The sequence below is a fragment of the Daphnia pulex genome, chromosome 2 (assembly GCF_021134715.1).
Source record: "Daphnia pulex isolate KAP4 chromosome 2, ASM2113471v1".
Classification (NCBI taxonomy): domain Eukaryota; kingdom Metazoa; phylum Arthropoda; class Branchiopoda; order Diplostraca; family Daphniidae; genus Daphnia; species Daphnia pulex.
In genome coordinates, this window is record NC_060018.1 from 7,436,783 (window position 1) to 7,451,283 (window position 14,501).

The 14,501-nt window shown below is 45.4% G+C and overlaps 13 non-coding genes across 13 annotated transcripts; 7 read left to right on the forward strand and 6 right to left on the reverse strand.

Moving 5' to 3' along the window:
• Positions 1-556: 556 nt before the first annotated feature.
• On the reverse strand, positions 557-629 carry Trnar-ccu. The gene has a single exon. It is a non-coding gene; the product is annotated as a tRNA-Arg (tRNA).
• A 990-nt stretch (positions 630-1,619) lies between these two features.
• Positions 1,620-1,701, reverse strand: Trnas-uga. The gene has a single exon. It is a non-coding gene; the product is annotated as a tRNA-Ser (tRNA).
• Positions 1,702-1,819: 118 nt separating this feature from the next.
• On the forward strand, positions 1,820-1,903 carry Trnar-ucu. Its single transcript is given in 2 exon segments — positions 1,820-1,856; positions 1,868-1,903. It is a non-coding gene; the product is annotated as a tRNA-Arg (tRNA).
• A 264-nt stretch (positions 1,904-2,167) lies between these two features.
• Positions 2,168-2,241, forward strand: Trnai-aau. The gene has a single exon. It is a non-coding gene; the product is annotated as a tRNA-Ile (tRNA).
• A 77-nt stretch (positions 2,242-2,318) lies between these two features.
• Trnas-cga lies at positions 2,319-2,400 on the forward strand. Its single transcript has one exon. It is a non-coding gene; the product is annotated as a tRNA-Ser (tRNA).
• Positions 2,401-3,035: 635 nt separating this feature from the next.
• On the reverse strand, positions 3,036-3,108 carry Trnar-ccu. Its single transcript has one exon. It is a non-coding gene; the product is annotated as a tRNA-Arg (tRNA).
• Positions 3,109-4,098: 990 nt separating this feature from the next.
• Trnas-uga lies at positions 4,099-4,180 on the reverse strand. Its single transcript has one exon. It is a non-coding gene; the product is annotated as a tRNA-Ser (tRNA).
• Positions 4,181-4,298: 118 nt separating this feature from the next.
• Trnar-ucu lies at positions 4,299-4,382 on the forward strand. The gene is given in 2 exon segments: positions 4,299-4,335; positions 4,347-4,382. It is a non-coding gene; the product is annotated as a tRNA-Arg (tRNA).
• Positions 4,383-4,646: 264 nt separating this feature from the next.
• On the forward strand, positions 4,647-4,720 carry Trnai-aau. Its single transcript has one exon. It is a non-coding gene; the product is annotated as a tRNA-Ile (tRNA).
• Positions 4,721-4,797: 77 nt separating this feature from the next.
• On the forward strand, positions 4,798-4,879 carry Trnas-cga. Its single transcript has one exon. It is a non-coding gene; the product is annotated as a tRNA-Ser (tRNA).
• Positions 4,880-5,514: 635 nt separating this feature from the next.
• Positions 5,515-5,587, reverse strand: Trnar-ccu. Its single transcript has one exon. It is a non-coding gene; the product is annotated as a tRNA-Arg (tRNA).
• Positions 5,588-6,577: 990 nt separating this feature from the next.
• Positions 6,578-6,659, reverse strand: Trnas-uga. The gene has a single exon. It is a non-coding gene; the product is annotated as a tRNA-Ser (tRNA).
• Positions 6,660-6,777: 118 nt separating this feature from the next.
• Positions 6,778-6,861, forward strand: Trnar-ucu. The gene is given in 2 exon segments: positions 6,778-6,814; positions 6,826-6,861. It is a non-coding gene; the product is annotated as a tRNA-Arg (tRNA).
• The last annotated feature ends 7,640 nt before the right edge of the window (positions 6,862-14,501 follow it).

Genomic DNA, 14,501 nt, shown 5'->3' on the forward strand with positions numbered 1-14,501 from the left:
GGGAGAACATCCAAGTTTAAAATCAGTAGGGGAGTACACAGTGAGAGAAGAACGAAAGGTCTTTAGGTCTTTAGCATATGTGATGGCCCTGGACAAGACAAGACAAACTAAGCAACGGGGTGACCCTGGATAAGGCATGCTCTCAACAATGGTCCGTACGAGTGGTAAGAACAGTCAGGTCCATCGAAGTCGAGGTCTGTGATCGTAGGCCAGGTTTAGATAGTTTCTAAAAGTAGATGAGAGACAACAAGTACACGTTGCCGAGAATGCACCTTACCATCATGACCAGCGTCTTGAATTCAGCGCGTTGTTGCTCCAGGAACCAGTGAAGACGGCAGAGAAGGATGAGAGAGTCAGAGTTCACCTGTAAAACAGCAGAATAAGTTCCGCTGCCAAGTAATTGTCACTGGCAAAGGTTTCCAAGTTTAAGCATGCCATTTCAGCGATTTCTCAACACTTGGACCAATGAAAATTTTTGCTTGAAAACAGTAAAACAAAAGACAAGTAATTGCCAATTTAACGACGATTTTCGATAATTATAGTTTCGGTTGCTCGCTACCTCTGGCGAGACTCGAACTCGCAATCCCCGGCTTAGGAGGCCGGTGCCTTATCCATTAGGCCACAAAGGCTGAGTTATGTTGAATCTCCTATTCTAGGAATGACGTTATATTGCAAAGCTTTTTCCTAGAAGATAGCCAAACGTCCCATGTTATATAAACATACAGCGATTACCGTCTGTGGACATCGTCTCAATCTTGAAAACCATGTTTTTTGAATAATCTTAACTACAAACTCTATTTACAGCTTTCGAGTTCTATAACTGGACATACATTTACTATTGCAATTAGTTGTATCAAATATCAAGGCTTTCTACTCTCACAATGAGGGATACTCTTTCTCACTATCTCATTTCATTATTTGTGTATGTTCCACGACCTATATCCGAATGTACTTCCTTTTGGTTCGCACTTTCTCTACATCGTAGGAATTAACGTAAAGAAACACCATGAGAACTCGTGTTGTCGTCTATGAACATCTATGAATTCTGCCCATAATGGTGAATGATTTCAAACGATATTAACTTGATAATAAATGGTGGAAAACCAACAATACTAACTAAAATCAAAAGACTAGCCGCCCGATAAGGGACTTGAACCCTTGACCTCAGGATTAAAAGTCCCGCGCTCTACCGTCTGAGCTAACCGGGCTTAATAATTGATATTGCAATAGTTTTCCGTTCGAGTTCATTTTTAAATTTTACGATTGCTTATAGATCTTTTACGGACGGAAGTACGGACGTTTTTCTATTCTTCGTAAACAAAATGGGTACACATTCTTTCATCCTATAATTTGTCTCTGACTACATTTTGTGTTTGTAAACTACACTCAAAGACCGCCATAATGCATTTCGGCACTGGTTCTGAAAAATAGACACGTTTCTGGAAACGCCAAGTAACAGGTCATGGCTCCACGGTTCCGAGATAGATCCCGGGACCTAGGATACCCATGACTGCACATTTAATATTTGTAATCATGCGTAAATTTGAGATATTAGTAAACGATTGAAAATGAGTTGTTCCACTAGAAAATACTAGCATGTGAAACAAATGGCAATTCACCGCCGTTGGTAGGGTTCGAACCTACGCCCTCAGAGAGGAATAGATTTCAAGTCTATCGCCTTAACCACTCGGCCACAACTGCTCCGATATTTCAGACAATCTAGTAATAATATTTATTGGTTCACCAATATTTCCGTTTGACCTTACTGAAGAGCAGGTTAAATGAGAGATGCAAAATCCTAGCACTTTCTTTAAGTGTAGGTCGTGTGGCCTAATGGATAAGGCGTCGGACTTCTATGAAAGTAGTTATCCGAAAATTGCGGGTTCGAGTCCCGCCACGATTAATAGCATATGACGAAACTATTAGTTCATGATGAGTAGTAGTTAACCACAAACCATGGGGAATCATGTCAGATCAATAAAACTACAAATATATCTCGAACACTCAATGAATATCACTGGCTTGCATTGCCTTCACAGTGACGATTGAAATTGGCTGCTGATATAGCCTTGCTTGGTAGATACCTTAAATCATTCTCTCTAAAGACACACAGAGTATACCTAACTGATGATGAATGAACCTTTGATTAATATGTTATAAATTTATTGGCCTGTTAGCTCAGTTGGTTAGAGCGCCGTGCTAATAACGCGGAGGTCATGAGTTCGATCCTCTTACGGGCCACTATAATTCTTTCATTAAATATTTTCCACTCTAAAAAGGTACTGATAGATTCGAAATATTTTTCTAAAATAGTGAATGCAGATATGGCCGATTGGTTAAGGCGACTGACTCGAAATCAGTTTCCATCTTGGAGCGTAGGTTCGAATCCTACTATCTGCGTTTTGTGGCATTTTATTGGTAAATGTAACTACACAACATTTGATCAAGTGACGCCAGAAGTTATTTCTAGTCATTTTTTGGGAGAACATCCAAGTTTAAAATCAGTAGGGGAGTACACAGTGAGAGAAGAACGAAAGGTCTTTAGGTCTTTAGCATATGTGATGGCCCTGGACAAGACAAGACAAACTAAGCAACGGGGTGACCCTGGATAAGGCATGCTCTCAACAATGGTCCGTACGAGTGGTAAGAACAGTCAGGTCCATCGAAGTCGAGGTCTGTGATCGTAGGCCAGGTTTAGATAGTTTCTAAAAGTAGATGAGAGACAACAAGTACACGTTGCCGAGAATGCACCTTACCATCATGACCAGCGTCTTGAATTCAGCGCGTTGTTGCTCCAGGAACCAGTGAAGACGGCAGAGAAGGATGAGAGAGTCAGAGTTCACCTGTAAAACAGCAGAATAAGTTCCGCTGCCAAGTAATTGTCACTGGCAAAGGTTTCCAAGTTTAAGCATGCCATTTCAGCGATTTCTCAACACTTGGACCAATGAAAATTTTTGCTTGAAAACAGTAAAACAAAAGACAAGTAATTGCCAATTTAACGACGATTTTCGATAATTATAGTTTCGGTTGCTCGCTACCTCTGGCGAGACTCGAACTCGCAATCCCCGGCTTAGGAGGCCGGTGCCTTATCCATTAGGCCACAAAGGCTGAGTTATGTTGAATCTCCTATTCTAGGAATGACGTTATATTGCAAAGCTTTTTCCTAGAAGATAGCCAAACGTCCCATGTTATATAAACATACAGCGATTACCGTCTGTGGACATCGTCTCAATCTTGAAAACCATGTTTTTTGAATAATCTTAACTACAAACTCTATTTACAGCTTTCGAGTTCTATAACTGGACATACATTTACTATTGCAATTAGTTGTATCAAATATCAAGGCTTTCTACTCTCACAATGAGGGATACTCTTTCTCACTATCTCATTTCATTATTTGTGTATGTTCCACGACCTATATCCGAATGTACTTCCTTTTGGTTCGCACTTTCTCTACATCGTAGGAATTAACGTAAAGAAACACCATGAGAACTCGTGTTGTCGTCTATGAACATCTATGAATTCTGCCCATAATGGTGAATGATTTCAAACGATATTAACTTGATAATAAATGGTGGAAAACCAACAATACTAACTAAAATCAAAAGACTAGCCGCCCGATAAGGGACTTGAACCCTTGACCTCAGGATTAAAAGTCCCGCGCTCTACCGTCTGAGCTAACCGGGCTTAATAATTGATATTGCAATAGTTTTCCGTTCGAGTTCATTTTTAAATTTTACGATTGCTTATAGATCTTTTACGGACGGAAGTACGGACGTTTTTCTATTCTTCGTAAACAAAATGGGTACACATTCTTTCATCCTATAATTTGTCTCTGACTACATTTTGTGTTTGTAAACTACACTCAAAGACCGCCATAATGCATTTCGGCACTGGTTCTGAAAAATAGACACGTTTCTGGAAACGCCAAGTAACAGGTCATGGCTCCACGGTTCCGAGATAGATCCCGGGACCTAGGATACCCATGACTGCACATTTAATATTTGTAATCATGCGTAAATTTGAGATATTAGTAAACGATTGAAAATGAGTTGTTCCACTAGAAAATACTAGCATGTGAAACAAATGGCAATTCACCGCCGTTGGTAGGGTTCGAACCTACGCCCTCAGAGAGGAATAGATTTCAAGTCTATCGCCTTAACCACTCGGCCACAACTGCTCCGATATTTCAGACAATCTAGTAATAATATTTATTGGTTCACCAATATTTCCGTTTGACCTTACTGAAGAGCAGGTTAAATGAGAGATGCAAAATCCTAGCACTTTCTTTAAGTGTAGGTCGTGTGGCCTAATGGATAAGGCGTCGGACTTCTATGAAAGTAGTTATCCGAAAATTGCGGGTTCGAGTCCCGCCACGATTAATAGCATATGACGAAACTATTAGTTCATGATGAGTAGTAGTTAACCACAAACCATGGGGAATCATGTCAGATCAATAAAACTACAAATATATCTCGAACACTCAATGAATATCACTGGCTTGCATTGCCTTCACAGTGACGATTGAAATTGGCTGCTGATATAGCCTTGCTTGGTAGATACCTTAAATCATTCTCTCTAAAGACACACAGAGTATACCTAACTGATGATGAATGAACCTTTGATTAATATGTTATAAATTTATTGGCCTGTTAGCTCAGTTGGTTAGAGCGCCGTGCTAATAACGCGGAGGTCATGAGTTCGATCCTCTTACGGGCCACTATAATTCTTTCATTAAATATTTTCCACTCTAAAAAGGTACTGATAGATTCGAAATATTTTTCTAAAATAGTGAATGCAGATATGGCCGAGTGGTTAAGGCGACTGACTCGAAGTCAGTTTCCATCTTGGAGCGTAGGTTCGAATCCTACTATCTGCGTTTTGTGGCATTTTATTGGTAAATGTAACTACACAACATTTGATCAAGTGACGCCAGAAGTTATTTCTAGTCATTTTTTGGGAGAACATCCAAGTTTAAAATCAGTAGGGGAGTACACAGTGAGAGAAGAACGAAAGGTCTTTAGGTCTTTAGCATATGTGATGGCCCTGGACAAGACAAGACAAACTAAGCAACGGGTTGACCCTGGATAAGGCATGCTCTCAACAATGGTCCGTACGAGTGGTAAGAACAGTCAGGTCCATCGAAGTCGAGGTCTGTGATCGTAGGCCAGGTTTAGATAGTTTCTAAAAGTAGATGAGAGACAACAAGTACACGTTGCCGAGAATGCACCTTACCATCATGACCAGCGTCTTGAATTCAGCGCGTTGTTGCTCCAGGAACCAGTGAAGACGGCAGAGAAGGATGAGAGAGTCAGAGTTCACCTGTAAAACAGCAGAATAAGTTCCGCTGCCAAGTAATTGTCACTGGCAAAGGTTTCCAAGTTTAAGCATGCCATTTCAGCGATTTCTCAACACTTGGACCAATGAAAATTTTTGCTTGAAAACAGTAAAACAAAAGACAAGTAATTGCCAATTTAACGACGATTTTCGATAATTATAGTTTCGGTTGCTCGCTACCTCTGGCGAGACTCGAACTCGCAATCCCCGGCTTAGGAGGCCGGTGCCTTATCCATTAGGCCACAAAGGCTGAGTTATGTTGAATCTCCTATTCTAGGAATGACGTTATATTGCAAAGCTTTTTCCTAGAAGATAGCCAAACGTCCCATGTTATATAAACATACAGCGATTACCGTCTGTGGACATCGTCTCAATCTTGAAAACCATGTTTTTTGAATAATCTTAACTACAAACTCTATTTACAGCTTTCGAGTTCTATAACTGGACATACATTTACTATTGCAATTAGTTGTATCAAATATCAAGGCTTTCTACTCTCACAATGAGGGATACTCTTTCTCACTATCTCATTTCATTATTTGTGTATGTTCCACGACCTATATCCGAATGTACTTCCTTTTGGTTCGCACTTTCTCTACATCGTAGGAATTAACGTAAAGAAACACCATGAGAACTCGTGTTGTCGTCTATGAACATCTATGAATTCTGCCCATAATGGTGAATGATTTCAAACGATATTAACTTGATAATAAATGGTGGAAAACCAACAATACTAACTAAAATCAAAAGACTAGCCGCCCGAAGAGGGGCTTGAACCCTTGACCTCAGGATTAAAAGTCCCGCGCTCTACCGTCTGAGCTAACCGGGCTTAATAATTGGTATTGCAATAGTTTTCCGTTCGAGTTCATTTTTAAATTTTACGATTGCTTATAGATCTTTTACGGACGGAAGTACGGACGTTTTTCTATTCTTCGTAAACAAAATGGGTACACATTCTTTCATCCTATAATTTGTCTCTGACTACATTTTGTGTTTGTAAACTACACTCAAAGACCGCCATAATGCATTTCGGCACTGGTTCTGAAAAATAGACACGTTTCTGGAAACGCCAAGTAACAGGTCATGGCTCCACGGTTCCGAGATAGATCCCGGGACCTAGGATACCCATGACTGCACAGTTAATATTTGTAATCATGCGTAAATTTGAGATATTAGTAAACGATTGAAAATGAGTTGTTCCACTAGAAAATACTAGCATGTGAAACAAATGGCAATTCACCGCAGTTGGTAGGGTTCGAACCTACGCCCTCAGAGAGGAATAGATTTCAAGTCTATCGCCTTAACCACTCGGCCACAACTGCTCCGATATTTCAGACAATCTAGTAATAATATTTATTGGTTCACCAATATTTCCGTTTGACCTTACTGAAGAGCAGGTTAAATGAGAGATGCAAAATCCTAGCACTTTCTTTAAGTGTAGGTCGTGTGGCCTAATGGATAAGGCGTCGGACTTCTATGAAAGTAGTTATCCGAAAATTGCGGGTTCGAGTCCCGCCACGATTAATAGCATATGACGAAACTATTAGTTCATGATGAGTAGTAGTTAACCACAAACCATGGGGAATCATGTCAGATCAATAAAACTACAAATATATCTCGAACACTCAATGAATATCACTGGCTTGCATTGCCTTCACAGTGACGATTGAAATTGGCTGCTGATATAGCCTTGCTTGGTAGATAACTTAAATCATTCTCTCTAAAGACACACAGAGAGTAGTAAGAGTATACCTTACTGATGATGAATGAACCTTTGATTAATAAATAAATAAATAAATTAAATTTCATAGGCCTGTTAGCTCAGTTGGTTAGAGCGCCGTGCTAATAACGCGGAGGTCATGAGTTCGATCATCTTACGGGCCGCTGTAATTCTTCCATTTAACGTTTTCCATGCCGGATTATCGCTTCCTCATAAGCGCGCGTTTTCTCTGTTTAACAGAGAAAAAGGCTCCCGGGATGGAAATGGGGAGGAAAAAAGGGACAAACACGGGCAAACAAATAAATTCTGTTTTCAATTTACAATTTACTACATTTAATATGACGCGAAAAATCTGAAAATGAAGAATGTTGTTCAGCTAGTGAACTTCTGCATTTCAGAGTTTTCCGCGTCTTCCTAGCTCTACCTGTTCTGTAGTTATCCCCCCTTAAAGTACCTTAATTTGCATATAGCTCTACGGAGCGTTCCCAAACTTAGGGCTCGAGTTAAAAGTTGCTCTCTTGCTAGGAAAAATTTAAAAAAAATCAGCTTCATGCAACTACCATTAATAGCTAGAAAAAAATTCGTCGCAATCCGACGAAAATTGGATTTTTGGGAACGCCGAGAAAAACGCCTTTTTCCATAAGGTTCTCTCGCGCGTTCCGAAACTTAAGGTATAGGTAATACTGTACATTTCTGTTTTTTTTAAATCGTAATAAATTTCGAAACAATCGATAAAATACGAATTTTTTCCAGGATAACCTCGCACTCCCCTACTTTACAAAAAAAAATAGTGTACAATCAATGGTCCATCAGATTGAAACCCTCTTTCTTCATTTGAAGATTCCCAGCCACAGTCGGGTAATAAGGTGTGTTGTGACTTGTCTGGCCGCTAGAGCGCCCCCATGTTGAGCCGAGGGCTAAAAGCTAGGCCTCAGTCTCATGTCGACCGAATTGAACGAAGGTCGTCATTTCCCTGAGTGAAATACAAAGATTCATCACGTTCGAGCCGTTTACTTGTCCGCTCGATCTTAACATGGCGCAGTTGTAGAAACACGTTCGTATTCCCTCCGTGTGTGTGTTTTTCCCCCCAAATCTCTTTGACTTACTGGCAGCTGCCACACATACGACTTGCCCGTTGTTGCCCTACCACTCCCCTTTCGCGTGGTCTTTCTCGTCATCCCAGCCGCCATCTTGTGTCGCCGTTCCGTTGACCAGAGTTTATCCTGCGACATCGTGTGACACAGTGCCCCGTCCGGTTGCGTTCCATGCAGCGTTTTGATTACATAAAAACGCCTGCCAGTTCGTCCAACGTGCGTGCCAACATGGTTGACTCCGACGCAGATGACGCCGCCGCCGACGTTGCGGCCCGTTTGACCTCATCGAGCAAGGGCAGGCCGCCCTTCAAACCAAATTTGATACGATATTAAATCAGCTGCAGCTTCTCCTCAATGCCTCTCGCGGAAATGTCGTGCCACCAAATCCGCCGCCTCCACCTCCGCCGCCTCCACCAAGCCCAGGCCCACCAGCCCCCACCGCCGCCATTCCAGTTTCCAGACGTCGGCTCGATACGTCATCACTCGAGAAATTACACGGTGATATTTCGCTAGTTGACTTCAAGACTTGGCGGCCGCCTGAATCAATTGTCGACCTACCCGGTGGAGGAGCAGACAGCCGCTCTCCGCCTATCACTAGACACCACGATGCAACAAACTGTTGAAGTGGCTTTGAATTTCACGCCCAACAATACTACGTTGCCGTCGGAAATCTTGGACGCCATTGCAAATCATATTCGCCTAAAGCGAAACGTAGCATTGGACCACGTTGCATTCGAAGAATGTCACCAAACAGCCAACGAAACTTTCGACGATTTTGTTATACGGCTGAAGAGACTGGCGGGAACGGCGGAACTTTGTGCTCATTGCTCGGACGAGCGTTTGGCGACCCGAGTCATGGCCGGCGTGAGAGACGGCGAATCGCGCAGGAAATTATTGAGTCTACCCCCCTTCCCTACCTTGCAGCAGGCGGTGAACCTCTGCCGCGGAGAGGAATCCGTCCGTGCTAATGAACGCACGCTGAGCGGACAATCATTCGTCAACGCGTTGAACGCCAGGCCACGTCGACAGCCACTGCCACCCGGAACGGCAATATGCAACGCGTGTGGCAGATTGGTTCATAACAAGGAAGAAATATGCCCGGCCATCGGACGGCAGTGTCATATCTGCAACGAACCAGGTCACTTCTCACCACGCTGCCCGAAACGACCGCAAAGTGAATCTGCATCGCGGGAGAAATCGGTCCGATTCAAGGCCAAGGTGCCGCATATTGCCGTGTGCAATCTTCAGGTCACTAATCGTCGCCGTAAAACCCCAACCATCAACCTGGATCTACGTGCGGGCTCTGCAAGAGCATTTACCGCAGTTACATCAGCCATCCCGGACCTGGGAGCGGAAGTATTCGTCGCCGGTCTCGACGTGTTGATCAGCCTTGGCCTTGCCGAAGCTGACCTTTCCGGAGCCAAATACGACCTCGTCCAGGCGGACCGCTCCTCCACTCTACTATCCGTTGGACAGCTGGAACTTACAGTCCACTACGGACCGCGCGAGGCGCAATGCACCGTAGTCTTTTGCCCGGCAATACGTGGCATGCTACTTTCTTGCGTAGATTGCATTTCACTGGGTATTTTGCACCCCACTTATCCGAAACCCCTTCCGGCCGGCGACCAATCGTCCATCCGATCCGTTGGTCAATCCACCCCACCATCCGATCCTATTTCTTTCTTAGCCCTTTTTCGACCGTAGGGACATCCGTGGCAAGATCCTCTGGATCTCTCTATTGCCTGTCGGGACAAATCCCTATAGGGAATCCTCTCTTAACCCTTGTTTACGTGGCGTCTAGAAGCTAAAAACTTTTATCGGCTCACGTCGATAAAGGGTTAAGTGGACCTCTATCCGAAAAACCAACGGAGGAATTTATCAGCCACACCCGTTTGGCCATCATGGCTCACTTCGACGTCGTTTTCGACCAGTCCCAGGGCCTACGCTACATTGACGGACCGGCCATGACCATCGAGCTGACCAACGACTTCGTGCCGTATTACGTCAACGGCGCCCCTCCCATAGCGTAAGCTGACTGACCGGAAGTGAAAAAAGTGTTGGACGACAAGGAAGCTGCCGGAATTATCGTCCGCGTGACCGAACCGTCCGACTGGGCTGCCCCCCTCGTCGTCTTGCGGAAACAGGATGGAATACAACGCGTTTGTGTCGGCCAACCCATCCAGTTCGGACGACCAGAGACGCAGTATCGGAAGTCGACAGTGACGCCATCTACTTTAGTTGCTTTGACGCCACCAACGGTTACTTCCAGATTCCGTTGGATGAAGCTAGTCAACACCTCACGGTCTTCATGACCCCGTGGGGTCGGTATAAGTACTTGAGAGCCTCCATGGGGCTGAGTTGCAACAGCGACGAGTTTAATCGCCGAGCCGACGCCGCTTTCAGCCACCTATCCAACACCGTGCGCGTCGTGGACGACCTGTTGCGCTTCGACCGATCCTTCCCTGCCCACGTGCGAGGCGTCTGTTCCGTGCTCCAAGCAGCGTGCGACGCAGGCTTCACTTTTAATCCAAAAAAGTTCTTCTTTGCTCAGGAGCGCGTGAAATGGGTCGGCTACATCATCCAGCGCGGTGGCATCGGCGCAGATCCCGACAAATTAAAGGCAATCGCCGATTTTCCACGGCCACAGGACATCACCGGACTCCGCTCATTTTTAGGCCTGGTGGAACAGCTCGCCGGTTTTTCCAGCTCCATCAGCGGGTTGAAAGAACCGCTCTGCCCACTGCTACGCACGTCCAACCCATTCATCTGGACCCCAGACCACGAGACAGCATTCCAGGACGTCAAAAAGGCGCTCATCAGTCCCCCAGTCCTCACGCAGTTCGACCCGCAGCTGGAAACTATGCTGCAGACGGACGCGTCAATCAAACACGGATTGGGCTACGCCCTGCTGCAACGGCACGGCACCATCTGGAAGCTCGTCGAATGCAATTCCCGTTGTTACACCGATCTGGAGACACGCTACGCTATTGTCGAGCTTGAATTGGCGGCCGTCGAATGGGCGGTGCGCAAATGTCGTTTGTTTTTACTAGGTCTCCCGAAATTCACGCTTTTAGTCGACCACCAGCTGCTGGTCTTGATCTTGGACCGGCAGACCTTGGACATGGTGGAAAACCCCAAACTACAACGCCTGAAAGAACGTCTCTCCCCATTTGTCTTCACCACGGTCTGGAGGAAAGGTAAAGATCACTCTATTCCCGACGCTTTATCCCGCTCTCCCGTCGGCCAGCCCTCGGAAGAAGACGACGCCGTCAACGCGGACATCTCATCGCACGCGCGTCACTGCGTCGTACGTCGCATTCAGTCGATGAGCAACGAGGAGGCTCCGGAAACTACACCGTACCTGCGCGACCCACTACTCGACAATCTGCGATTTATAGCCGCGACGGACACGGCCTACGACGAGTTGATCCAGGCCATTTCAAACGGCTTCCGTCCGAGCGCCGCCACACGTCCGCCAACGTCCGCCAATTCTGGGCCATCCGCATGGATCTTTCCGTCGACGACGGCTTGGTGCTATACAACGGTCGGATCGTGGTGCCCCAAGCAGCGCGACGTGAGATCCTTCAGAAGCTCCATTCATCCCACCAAGGCATCACCAGGACGAAACGACGCGCGCGGCAGGCGCTTTACTGGCCCGGGATGTCCAACGACATAGTCCTTCTCGTCGAAGGATGTCAATCTTGCCAGCAGGTCCGCCCAAGCCTACCCAAGGAACCCATGTTGGTGGAGCCGCCGCCGCATCGCATCTTCGAAGACGTCTCGGCTGATCTTTTCCAGCACGGGAACCTGCACGTGCTGGTATATATCGATCGCTTGTCCGGCTGGCCGGCAGTACACCGGTGGCATCGAGATCCGACGGCCAAAGACGTCATCGCAGCCATCGCCGAGAACTTCGTCGACTTAGGCGTGCCCATCCGATTCCGCTCGGACGGTGGACCCCAGTTTGCAGCAGGATCTTTCCAGCAATTTCTCCATCGTTGGGGCGTAGCGCCGGCTCTATCGTCTCCGCACTATCCCCAGGGCAACGGCCACGCCGACGGCGGCCGTCAAAATAATGGAGTCTTTGGTGCTCAAACTCGCTCCCACTGGCGACTTTTCCACCGAAGCATTTTCCCAAGGCCTACTAGAGCTGCGCAACACCCCCGGAGAAACGGGATCTTCCCCGGCCGAAATTGTCTTTGGCCACAACTTGCGCTCAATTGTACCGGCCCATCATTCTTCTTACGCGCCCCGCTGGAAAGCCGCCACGATGGAGCGCGATCGCATCGCCGCCGCTTCCGCCAAACGAAAATCTACTACGACGTCCACGCCCATCCTCTGGCACCGCTCAAAATCGGAACGGAAGTCCGCATTCAAGATGAGAAGACCAAGTTATGAAAGAAAGTCGGCGTCATCGTGGCCATCGGGAAATTCCGCTCTTATCGCGTCAAATTTGCAAGCGGGAGTGTCCTTTGGCGAAACCGGCGCTTCCTACGTCCCATCCGAGCCGCTGTTGCCCCAGATCCTGAAGGAAGCCCGAACACGCCACCCGGCGATGCGGAAGCCGACGGAACCACTCCACATCCAGCAACTGATCGCCCGTCATCCGATTCCCCCCCGCGACGTAGCCATCGTGAACGCCGAGCCCGAAATCGCCTTGATCTTTAACAATCATATTCACTTTATGTCATGTTCACTTTATGCCTCCCCGCACAAATTGCTCCTCTCCCCCTGTCATTTATCGCTGTCTTCATGCGACCTATCGCCTTCATTCTTAATTCAGATCGTTTGCTTTGTCTCTTTTTCGTCTGTTGTTTGTTCGCTTCCCCATTCTGTGAAAGCTTGTGGGGGGATGTTGTGACTTGTCTGGCCGCTAGAGCGCCCCCATGTTGAGCCGAGGGCTAAAAGCTAGGCCTCAGTCTCATGTCGACCGAGTTGAACGAAGGTCGTCATTTCCCTGAGTGAAATACAAAGATTCATCACGTTCGAGCCGTTTACTTGTCCGCTCGATCTTAACAAGGTAGATTGGCTTGATTGGTAAATTTAGTTCCTTTAGTGGGGAATAAAGCGGTTGTCTTGGAGTTGAAAGGGAAAGAAGACTGGAATATGTTGTTCCCTTCAATGGTCCATATTGACGTTATCACTTCAAGGATTCTTCTCAGCTTCCATAATCGGGATCGACGTGTTAATATCTGGTCTGGAGCAGTCCAATTTGACAATCCATAAAACAACGACGATTATGTTCATCACTAAACAGCAGTAATAGATGATGCAATAAAAGAGAATCGCATTGGCTTTTGTCCTTTTGGCATCTTCGCATAAGAAATAAATAAAATAAAAAAACGAAACAAAATTCAGGTGAAAACTTTAACAAATATTTGTGAATTCCCAAATTTAAAAAGCAAAATGATGGAATAGGCTACCGTAATTATGCTTGTCGTCATTGCCTTCAACTTGATCCAATTCAAAATTATTGTTGGAGTCGTAGGTGCATTGCTCGCCAAACATTTCTTGGACGTAGGCACAGGTAAATGATGATCCAAGTACCATAGCCAAACAAATCGATATAGAGTCGAAAAAATTAACAAATCCACTTTAGCCTTTGGGGAGGGAGGGGGAATAAACAATGGTATGGTAATTGATTATGTTTAAATACGAAAGCAAGTATGAAAGGAGAAAAATTTTTGAAAAAATACATTATTGTCCTCTTTCCCCATGTGATGAGACCGACTACTACCGTCGCAGCAAGCAGGATCATTAGCACTAGAAATCCATTTCGGTCGTAGACCACGTCTAGAGCATTTATAAACGTCTTGAAAATACAAATGAATAGACCACGGATGATGCAATAAATCAAGGCGAGTAAAATGCGATAAAATTTTCTCTTTAAATTATAATAAAATAACGCTAGCTTACCGTCCGGACAACAGCTATGGGTAACAATTACATGTTGATAATGGAGAAAATAAGCAGTAGCAATGCAAACTTCATCTTTGGTGCCGACAAGTCGACAACGAGTCGAGATCCACAGAGCGCAACATGCTGCGACTACCTCTGCGTAAATCTCTTAAAATACAGAAAATTACTCATCTCCGTACTTCGACCGCTTACCTCTATCGAGACAGGGCGAGACAAGTTCGTCAAACTCTTTACATTCGTCAACCGAGTTCGTATCCAGTGATTCTCTAGGAATTCCTCTATATGGATGAATGAGGTCAGTAGACAAGCAGCGACGCTGTTATATATGACCTAGCCCAGACGCCCCCCACCCAAGGGGTTAGAAACAAATATGGGGGGAAAAGTAGTCAACAACTTTTTATCCCCTTTACAATTTTATCTAATTCTTTGTT